The 11,422-nt window shown below is 38.5% G+C and overlaps 1 non-coding gene across 1 annotated transcript; it reads left to right on the forward strand.

Moving 5' to 3' along the window:
* The first annotated feature begins 10,708 nt into the window (after window positions 1–10,708).
* On the forward strand, window positions 10,709–10,780 carry TRNAS-GGA. The gene has a single exon. It is a non-coding gene; the product is annotated as a tRNA-Ser (tRNA).
* The last annotated feature ends 642 nt before the right edge of the window (window positions 10,781–11,422 follow it).

Consider the following 11,422-nt stretch of genomic DNA (forward strand, 5'->3'; position numbering starts at 1 on the left):
TACTGTGAAATGTTAAATAATTGTAAAAATCATAGACTGGGTGATCAGTATAAAAACCAGACCATGATGAGCCATCTGCTCCTATCTGTGTCTTTGCCTTTTTTCCCTAATGAGGCTCATTAGGGGCTTGTATATGAGTGGGAAGATTCAGTGTTGAGCACTCCTTTCTAAATGTCCCTGTTCAGTTACCTCTTTGTAGAGATAGAAAAGGTATTAGAGGCCATGCTGCCTTGCTTTTTTTTTTAAATTTTTTTTTCACTTTACAATATTGTATTGGTTTTACCATACTTCAACATGAATCGTTCCGCCATGGGTGTACACGTGTTCCCAATCCTGAACCACCCTCCCACCTCCCTCCCCATACCATCCCTCTGGGTCATCCCAGTGCACCAGCCCCAAGCATCCTGTATCCTGCATCAAACCTAGACTGGCGATTCTTTTCTTATATGATATTATACATGTTTCAATGCCATTCTCCCAAATCATCCCATTAAAAAGAATACATTTGAATCAGTTCTAATGAGGTGGATGAAACTGGAGCCGATTATACAGAGTGAAGTAAGCCAGAAAGAAAAACGCCAATACAGTATACTAATGCATATATATGGAATTTAGAAAGATGGTAACGATAACACTGTGTGCGAGACAGCAAAGGAGACACAGATGTATAGAACAGTCTTTTGCTTGTTTTTTTTGACACGAAAGGTGAGGTTTTCTTTTCCCCCATTTAATGTTGTTAGCCAGCAATGGGAAACCAGTTTTAAAGAATAAACACTCTTATCTGTTATTTATATATTATTTATGAAATAATAGTTTACCTTACATTTACTATACAAAACATTTCTCATAAGTTATCTCATTTGACCCACAAGCAGCACTCCAAGTTACTATTGGCCCTGTTGTGCAGATGAAGCAAATTGAAGCTCAGAAATTTAAATGACTTGCTCAAGACAATATTAAACAATATAGATATCTAGGTAAAGAGAAAAACTAAGAAACTTAAATCATAGAAACAACTTAGATCATATGAGGCTTGAGAAAATTCATTTATCAGTTCCAGAGGCAAGTGTATATAAGGACCCTAGTGTTTTTCCCTAAGATAATGCAGTTATTTAGAGTGAGTGGGTGAGTGAATTTACTCAGTCGTGTCCGACTCTTTGCGACCCTGTAAACTGTAGCCCACCAGGCTCCTCCATCCCTGGGATTCTCCAGGCAAGAATACTGGACTGGGTTGCCATTTCCTTCTCCAGGGGAACTTCCCAACCCAGGGATCGAACCCAGGTCTCCCGCATTGCAGGCAGACGCTTTAACTTCTGAGCCACCAGGGAAGCCCGCAGTTATTTAGAATTCAGTCTAAATCAGCACAGTCAAATCTTTTCTCCATTTATAACTCATCTAGAAAAAGTAATAGCACAATGAGTGATCTTAAATCTGTTCATTCTGAATCAATGCACTTTGTCAATGTTTTTTGAAGCATTACTTATAAAAAGAGACAAATCACTATTTTATATAGTCAATAAACAGATGAAGTCACATTGTTAGAAGTTACTTGGCCTTTGAAATTCTAAAAGGGATTCATTGTCCCTGTGTACACACACTTATGCTGTTTGAATTTACTATATTGGGTTAGCAAAAAGTTTGTATAACCCAACGAACTTCTTGGCCAACTCATATCAAGGCATTTTCTTGGTGAATAAGGAATATGGAGAATGCAACCAGCTTTCTCTTACATATAACTACGTTCTAATGATGAATATATTATTTTCTTATGACATGGAGTCATTAAAAACTTGGGAACTTTCTTTACAAATAGAGGGAATATTTTGGCAGGATTTAGACTGACAAAGTACAGTAAGTGTTCAGCAAAACTCTGTGTACTACATTCCAGATATTTGGGGGATTTGATATTTTGTCATTAGCCACTCTCCCTTTAATTTTTTGCAGTATATTCATTGAGGAGGAAATCTATTTAATTTGTCTGAGGGTATAACAGATTTACTCAGGAAAGAAGCCTGAGCAAACACTAAACTTCTCTTCTGAAGGAATTGTGCTGAGATTTGGCAGAGCAAAACCTGACCGATTGCAAAGCTGAGGCACAGGACTGGCCATTTGGCCAAACTGTGAAGTAAGATAAGTCTGTCTTAAGCTCAACTTTCCACTTTTCTGTCCCTGTAGCATCTGAAGTTCTGTGTCTTTTCCTGACATCTTTTCCCTTTATCCACTTATCATACTAAAACTTTAATGTCCTCTTCCTCAATCTTTTGGCTAGGGAATTGATAAACCACCAGTAAGTTGTTAATGAGTACAAATGAGATTTATTCTGTCATTTTCGGAACCTTCAGATTTGGGCTTTAAACCCAAAGGAAGGAATGAAAATGTTACCCACTATAACAGGCTACTGGGGAATTTGAGAGACTATGTGTGTTTTTTTTACATCCCTCATAAAACACTATGTACAGAGATTCTCACTGCCTACATGTATATTGCAAATTCTGGCAGACAGTTTAAAAACTAAGGGTGTGGAGATGGTAATGTGGGAGATATAGCTCAAATTAAAGCTCTTAATTTCAATAGACCGTCTGCAGAATGGTTCTTACTAGGATAATTTACACATTTTCTGTACTTACTAGTACACATCTAGTAAGTGCCATGCTGAGACATCAATTCAGGTCTCAGTGTCTGTCTATGAAGTCATTCTTTCCAATTCATCAGAATTTTCACATAAGGCATGATCATGATCTTCTCTCTTCCATGTTTTCAATTCCATTTAATTCAATTCTACCTATCCCTATGCCTCTCCACCTGGCCTATTTGACCCATCTCTCTCATCTATTGAGTGTCTTGACACTCATTCTCTTGTGAACAAACACTTCCACATCTGTCTATCTGCTGGGAATCTGGAACCAGATGGCTTCGGTTCAAATTCTGAATCCACAAATTATTAGTTTATTTATGTTAACTTAAGCTGGATACCTAACTGAGTTTCTTGATCTGTAAAATGGGGAGATCATTAGTTCCTATACTGCAGGGTTGTTTATTAGACTGTATAAGCCAAAATATGTGAATTACTTAGAATAATACCCAGAGTATTTTAAATATTCAATAAATATCAGTTGATTATTCTCTTTTTTCCACCTTCTCACTTTAAATAAAGCATGTTTTTCCCCCTGAAATGATACTTCAAACTCAAGCTAACATAGTGCTTCTCATTCTCAATATAGATGGATTTGCTTCACTCTACAATCTCCATTCCACCTCAGTATTTCCCTATAGGTTCATCTGCTTATCCTTCTGTTTAAAAGGATGTCTTCCTTTTTTTCTTGTATAGCCTTTTATCTCCCATCTCTTTCAGCAACCTAATTTTTTTCTTTCTTGTATCTTTGATCTTTCCTTTCCACCAGCTTCTTCCCCTTGGTCTTCAACTATTCCCAAGGATCATCTCTTCTCTCAAACGTCTCAAATCTTTTCTCAAATTTCAGTCTTATATTTAGTTTTTATATCACTGTTAAACTTTTTAAAGGTAAATGTGTGGCATGAGCTTTGCAGATTGAGAGAAATATTTTAAACTCCTCTCTGAAATTTCTAAGCTGGGTAATTTTGAACATGTTTATATTTCTGAGCAAGATTCATCATATATAAAAAGGAAATAACCATTTCAATGAGTTGTTGAAAAAATGAAATACTTTATTTTAAAAGGTGCTTAGGGTAGGTAATGTTCTATTTCTTGATCCTGATGTGCTTATAAAGTAAAGGAGGGTGCAGTTTGGGAGAATTCATTGAGTTTTACACCTACAATGTGTGCCCCTTTTGTATTTATGTTATAATGCATATTTTTTACCTTAGAAATTAAATAAACTAGAGTGCAATTTCTGTCATGGAGTAAACGCTCAATAATTGTGGTTGTTGTTATATTTATTACTAGTAATTGAAATTTGGACTTCAACCACTCCAAGTTCATCAGTGACCTCTTATCAGTAAGTCCAATGCCTTTATCTGTTTGAAGATAAACACCATCATTTTAAATCTTTTTTATCCTTTGGCTTCCTCAATATACCTGGGCTATTCAACTCTAATACCAATTCACTCAGCTAGACATTTGTTAGTTGATCTCTTTTTAATTATGGAAGGTTCTGTAAATTCATATATACACAGAACTTTCTATAATTATATATGTATATATAACAACTTCATATATATATAACTTCATATATATATATATGAAGAGTGGTCTTGTTTTTGCGTGAAGAACTGCAGAGCCATTCCAAACAAGTTAGAGGGGTTGGTTTTGACAGCTTATTTCAGTTGATAACAACATGTGTAAAGATGGATATGCCGGTAAATGAGGATTTGGGGATCATTTGCATTGAGTAATAGTTTAATTCCAAGAAGTAAAGAGCATCATCAAGGAAGTGCATAAAAGTTCATATTTGTCAGACAGTGTAAGAAGAAGAATAGGAGTGAGAGGACAGGGAAAGAATATTTTGAGAGATACAATTGGAGCTAGAATAGTTTTTTGGTCCAGAAAGTCAAATCCTGTGCTTGTGATATACAATTAATTGTTCCTCAATCTCTGGGGTAACAGAACACTGAGATAGGAGTTAGACAATTCGGGTTTAAGTATCAGCAGTTTTACTTAGCTGGCAATGATGCACTGGGTAAATAATTTAAACCCCTGAGTTTCAGTTTTCTAATCATCTGATGGATATAAAAGTCTCTCCTCTCAATCATTTTCGAAGTGTTGCTATGGGGCTCAAATACTGTAATTTACGTAGAGATGCTTTCCAGCTTACATGGCATGATGCAGATGCGGGAGATTATTTGTAAGGTACTTGCTATATATCCCCTCCTGAGTTTTAGCTCAGTTATTATCAAGTCAAGAATCTAACTGGGTGTGTTAACAAAATGTAGCAATGGCTCATAATAATTTAGTTATGCTTTCTGGCAAATAGCACATCATTTGCTGAAAGAAATGAGAAAATACATGTCAAAGTCCTTTGAAATCTGTGATGTGATATTCATAAACCTTACTACTGTATTTCTTATTCTTAGTTGTCTTTATTATATATAAATATTTATGTGTATATATACTTATAAACGTATATGAATATTTAATACCTTACATATGTGTGTCTTATATATATAATTTTAATGGGCAAACAAAAGGGGATTCAGGAGTCATTAAATTTTGACAGGTTTCTCTGATTACCATTCAGTACACAAAGCTACTGCTAAATTACAAGTATCTTACAAGGGAGTTTGTCATCAATTATTGACAAATTAGCAGGGGTCAGTCTATCAGATTAATTTGTATGAAGCTGAAACCATGGAGAATAACAGCAAATGAAGTGGTATGTCCCAGCTCCACAGAAATACATCCTGCTAATTAAACAACAAAAAGTAAAATCTCACAATTTGGATATGCCTGTTCCAATCTAGCTTCTGTGAATATACACACTTTTGAATAACATGTTCAACTGCTGAAAAGACAGTTTTGAGCTGCAGGAATCCAGAAATTATGTCAGTAGTAGCAATAATATTAATAATAATGATTACTTAAATTTATATAGCAGATACATATAAGATTCAGAGGCTGAGGAAACAGGAGAGAAGCCACATTGAGATAGCAGATTAAAGTGGGAAACATCTGTTTTTGTAAAAGTGGATGGGAGCCAGAATCTTCCTGCTTGCTAACCGATTGTAATAATTTCATTTGGTCAGAAGGGATTCATATATGTTCACACTTGTAAAACACAGTTTTCTATTTGCTTCCACCTCTTCCCACTCACCATATTCTGCTTTCCTTTCTCATCATCAGTGTTTGGATTTTTTTTTTTTGGTTGTTTCTTTTTGGTTTTTATCATCTCTTCTTGTGTCTCCATTCCAGGAGACAGATACATGTGACATCTTTCCAAACTTTCACCATTTGCTTGAGATATCATTTAATTCCAGTATGTTTGGGGTTTGGTGGATGGAGCACTGCACTGAGGTTCAGATGTTTGGATTCTTCTTCTAGTTCTGATGTTTGGATTCTTCTTCTAGTTCTGCCCCTAAACTGTTGTGTGACTTGAAACAACTCTTTTCTATCTGGGTCTCCATTTTCTCATCAGTAAATGAGGGAATTAGGTACATTTTTTTTTTCAGGTTCATTTCGGGAGTTGGTGATGGACAGGGAGGCCTGGCGTGCTTTGCGATCCATGGGGTCGCAAAGAGTCGGACACGACTGAGCGACTGAACTGAACTAGCTACATTCAGTATTTAAATATTCTATTTTGTGGATCAGATGACTTCCTTTGGTGATATGGAATGCCTAAGAAATGTTTTCCAGTGGATAGGCTATTAATAGAAATTTTGAGTTAGCTCATTACAGCTTTTAGACGTTTGCTTTGATAAAGGAGTTTAAACATAAATATGTTCGCCTATTATGGTACCATGTAAGGCTGCACAGCTTCAGGAGTACTTGGTGAAGGAAAAGAAATACTCAGATATCATATTGAGGATTAATAGAATGAGAGAATTTCAGCTTTGTTTAAAATAGGGTTCATAAATTTACAAGGTCAAGGGATTCAGTGTTCCAGTGACAATTTGTGTTCAAAAGAAACAAAATATTCTAAGTTTAATTTTGAACACTGAGTACTAGCAAGGGTCCACTTTAAACCAGCGTATTATCTAAATCCATAGCACTTCAAAATGGAAGCTACTTGAACTAATCTTGAGAGTGTAAGGCTACTAGAGATCCTAGTTGTAGCCTTCCCCCCATACCCGCCCCTATGCCTTCAAATCAAGGCCTCAGTTTCTAGGTCTACAAGCTTAGATTAAGTAAATAAGTAAAGTTGCTCAGTCGTGTCCGACTCTTTGTGACCCCATGGACAGAGGAGTCCATGGGATTCTCCAGGCAAGAGTACTGGGGTGGATTACCATTACCATTCCCATCTCCAGGGGATCTTCCCGACCGGGGGATTGAACCTGGGTCTCCCGGATTGTAGACAGACGCTTTACCGTCTGAGCCACCAGGGAAGTCCTACAAGCTTAGATTAAGAAAGGGGGGAAAAAAAAGTGAATTTCCCATAAACGCTAGAGAGGGGCGTTTCACATTGGTTCAGCATTCCTTCGACCGTTTCTTTCATTGACAAATCTGACCACCTGTTGCTTCCAGATTAGTTTTCTTGTTGCTTTGAATTCTTGCTCACCTTGATTGTGTGTGTGTGTGCGCGTGCACGCGTGCACGCGCGCGTCTCTGTGATTAATTTTCTCTTTAGACCCCTTAAAGTACTTTCACAGATATTTGTACAGCATTGCAGGGAAAACAAACTTTTTCAACAGCTATTAAGTGTGGGTAAAGGGCGAAGACCAGCTCCCCAGCCAACGGCCGCCCCTCCAACACTCCCCCGCCTCCTCTCGGCTCACTTCCCCCGCCCCCACCGCTAACCCCACCCCCGCGCGCCAGGTCGGGGCAGAGTTACGTCACCAGCAGCCGGCGGTTTCTCGGGATGCGCTGGGCGCTGAGGCCAGCGGTGACCCGCGTGCTGGGCGCAGCGCAACCGGAACCTGTCCTTCCCCTATCCAACCGCCCTGTTGGTAGCTAAGGGAATCCTGCCCCCACCCCCGGCGTCTGGCCGGAGAGGGTAGGGGAAGAGGCAAGTAGGGAGGCGGATTGCTGTAACCCTCCGGTGCGGCTGTAGCGGGAGGCGTTTACCGTTCTGAGGAGCATCCGTTTGAAAGCCCTGTAAGGCAAAATGGTCTAACAAAACGCTTGAAGTTGTGGAGGGGAGGAGGCCCACCGGACTGCCAGGGCAGAGGAAAGGGTAGAGTCAGAGTAACCAGGAGGCCCTTGGTCCCTTGGCCTCAGGTGGTCAGGCTGCCTCAGTCTCGCAGCTCTGCTCGAAGCTTCGCATTGCAGATGGAGGTCCTGACAGACTAGTGGGAAACTTTTGGGTGAGGACAGGCAGGGAAAGTGTCCTACGAAAAATCGAGGACGGAAAAAGGGTGAGGGGACAGTTAGTTTGGCTAACTGACGACTTGGTGGGACAGGGTCCTAGATTGGAGGAGTCTCCCTGAGGTGAATGAAAGTCTCCAGAGATTTCTTTCACAGGGACAGCCTGAGGCAGAACAGGGAGGAAAATGGGGACGTGGGGGCGCAAATTTAGAGCAGGCTAACTTCAGCTCGACATGAGAAAAAATTACCACAGAATTTTAGCTGTTGGCAAACGCGCGCTGCTGCCTCGTCGAACTATGTGACGGCTCTTCTAACCGTCGAATTCCAACCTTATGATGAGATAGCAACTGTATTTTTTTTTAGTTCCCTGAGTTAATTATTCTTCCTGTATGATAATTACATAATAATCCCTCTCAGCATTATTTATATTGTTTTCTTATGGATAAAGAAATCTGCCCTCCCCAGATCAGCTGATGATATCATTTAGAATATTTTGTTTGTTTGAAATTTTAACACCTTATTGTCTTGGATATGGATAATAGAACTTCTATAGTTGTACATTTAAAATACATTAAGCTTAATTAAAACACTAGTAATTAGGGCCATTCAAGTTGAACTTATAGTTTATCTTCCTATTATAGACTGTAGACCCAAACCTTTCTACATAAAGGAATGTAATTGGAAATAAATTAATATTCAAAGCTAGTTAATATTCATAAGAATGCACTTTGAGATCTTGAGAAGGGAAATTTGATCACTAATTTTAAAATTATTTTGACAGTTTTGTTTCCTTTTATTTATTTATTTTTAAAGCTGAGATGAAAACTCTTGGTGAATATTTTGCATAAACAGCCACATGGAGATGCAAGAGTAAAAAACAGGTAACACTTATCTGGAGTTATATGAAGAAAGCAGTAGAAACTGGAATGAACAAAACAGAACAAAAAGAGAGAAGCCATTTAGGTAGATTTCAAGGAGCAATATTAAATAGCAAAAAAAAAAAAGCCATTGCACACTAAAACTTGCTTTCCTTGAAGGATTTTAATATTACACAATCATAGTAAGCACAACTACATCTTTAATGAAATTCGCTGGGCCTGGCACATAGTAAGCCCATATTACCCATTTGTTGATTGTGCTTGAATGATATAAAATTTTTCCCTCTTTATTTTAACAGACTCTCTGCTGGATGCCAGAACTTCACAAGGGTTTCTGTTATACTAACTATATTTTATTTTATTTTCAGAGTAACTGAAACCTATTGGAGGTTAGTTCGCCACTGGAAACTACCAAAGGGCCTTTCTTTTATCCACCCCACTACCTCTGTGCAGCCTCACTTAACCTCACACCTCAGGTGAGGGGGAAATCAGAGAAAGACCAGCAGCTTGCCAGTGCTGGTAGCCTCATTGCCAGTTTCTTCATCCTTAAAGCTACAGATAATCTGACAGTAAGTATTAGGATTTTTTCAGATCTTCCTGTTCCCCTAACAACCCTCAATTTTAGTCTGAGAATGTCTACCAGATATGTAACCCTGATATTTTCCTTTTAATTGGAGCATAATTGCTTTACAATGTTGTGGTGGTAGAAAGTAGCATTGATATATAAAAACTAACATGTGTAAAATAGATAACTAGTGCAAAGTTGCTATATAACAGGGAGCCCTGACTGGCGCTCTGTGATGACCTAGAGAGATGGATTGAGGGGGTGGGGTGGCAGAGGGAGGCTCAAGAGGGAAGGGATATGTGTATGTGTGTGTGTGTGTGTGTGTGTGTGTGTGTGTGTGCGTGTGCGTGTGCGTGTGTGTGTGTGTGCGTGCGTGCTCAGTCACTTCAGTCATCTCCAATTCTTTGCGATCCTAGGGACTGTAGCCTGCCAGGTTCCTCTGTCCATGGGATTCTCCAGGCAAGAATCCTGGAATGAATTGCCATGCCTTTCTCCAGGGATCTTCCTGACCCACGGGTTGAACCTGCATCTCCTGTATCTCCTGCATTGCAGGCAGATTCTTTACTGCTGAACTACTGAGAAGCCTATCTATCTATCTATCTGTCTATCTATCTATCTATCTATCTATCTATATAAATTATATATATTGTATAATTTCCTATATATATTATATATATATATAAAATTATGACTGATTTGTATTGATGTATGGCAACGACCATGACCCTAATACTTGACTGTAGTTTCTAGAACTCTGTTGTCCAATCCAGTACCACTAGCCACATGTGGCTATTAAAATTTCAATCAGTTAAAATTAATCAAAATTTAAAATTGTGTTCTCAAGTCCGACTAGTCATATTTTACATGCTTAACAGACATATGTGGCCATATTGAATAGTTCAGATGTAGAATATCCCAACATTGCAGAAAATTCTTTTGGACATGGCTGCTCTAGAAAGCATGCCAGCCCCTTGTCATATCTGCAGTTTAAAAGATATTCAAACTCAGGTTTCTTGACAAACAAGATTAAGGTAAATAAAATATTCTCTAGTAGATCAAGAAGTGGCTGTATAAGGCAGGACTTGAGTTAATTGGCTCAGTGGAGGGCAAAACAAAACAAAACAAAACAAAACAAAAACATGGCAGTACCACTCGTTTAATTTGACCATACATATTTAGGGTGGAAAAGTGAGACCTATGTTGAAGTGTTTTTCCAGAGTGCTTTGGCTATTATTTCAGACCATTTGTTCAATGTTAACATCAATGACTCAAGTTAAAGCATTTCTACATACACAGTTATAAAATTTAAAGACAGTAAATGGAAGGGGGGCTTCCCTGGTGGCTCAGAGGTTAAAGTATCTGCCTGGAATGCAGGAGACCCTGGTTCGATTCCTGGGTCGGGAAGATCCCCTGGGGAAGGAAATGGCAACCCACTCCAGTACTCTTGCCAGGAGAATCCCATGGAGGGAAGAGCCTGGTAGGCTACAGTCCATGGGGTCGCAAAGAGTCGGACACGACTGACTTCACTCACTTCACACATGGAAGGGGAAGAGTTGATTCTAAGAGCATCTACATCATCACAATATTACTTTAGAAATTGCCATTAATATATCCTTTGTATCTTCCCTATTGTGGGTTTCAAGAGCTGAGTAATACAGGTAGGAACACTGCAAGCTGCAACATCTTTAAGCTTCAAAATTACTGGTACTAATAATGATTCACATTTCCGTAATGAATGTCTTACATTTTAGAAAGTGTTCTTCTCATTTTTCTTTCCATGGATCTCACAATGCACTCCTGATGTAGATAGGGCAAATATTACTATTCTTTTCTTAGGGTTCTTTTCTTTCTAGTCTTCTTTGCTTTGACTCAGATGCCACCTCCTCCATGAAGCTGTTTGTAGAAGTGTTAACTCTTTAGCTCTTGTTCAGTATGGTTGGTACATGTCTTAAGGTAGTTACCAATGCTGTTGATGTACTTTTGATCTTAATAGATTCACATTTCCTCTAAGACAGAAGTTGTGTCAGATTTATATTTGTAGTTTTT

This window comes from Capra hircus, unplaced genomic scaffold (assembly GCF_001704415.2).
Source record: "Capra hircus breed San Clemente unplaced genomic scaffold, ASM170441v1, whole genome shotgun sequence".
Taxonomy (NCBI): Eukaryota; Metazoa; Chordata; class Mammalia; order Artiodactyla; family Bovidae; genus Capra; species Capra hircus.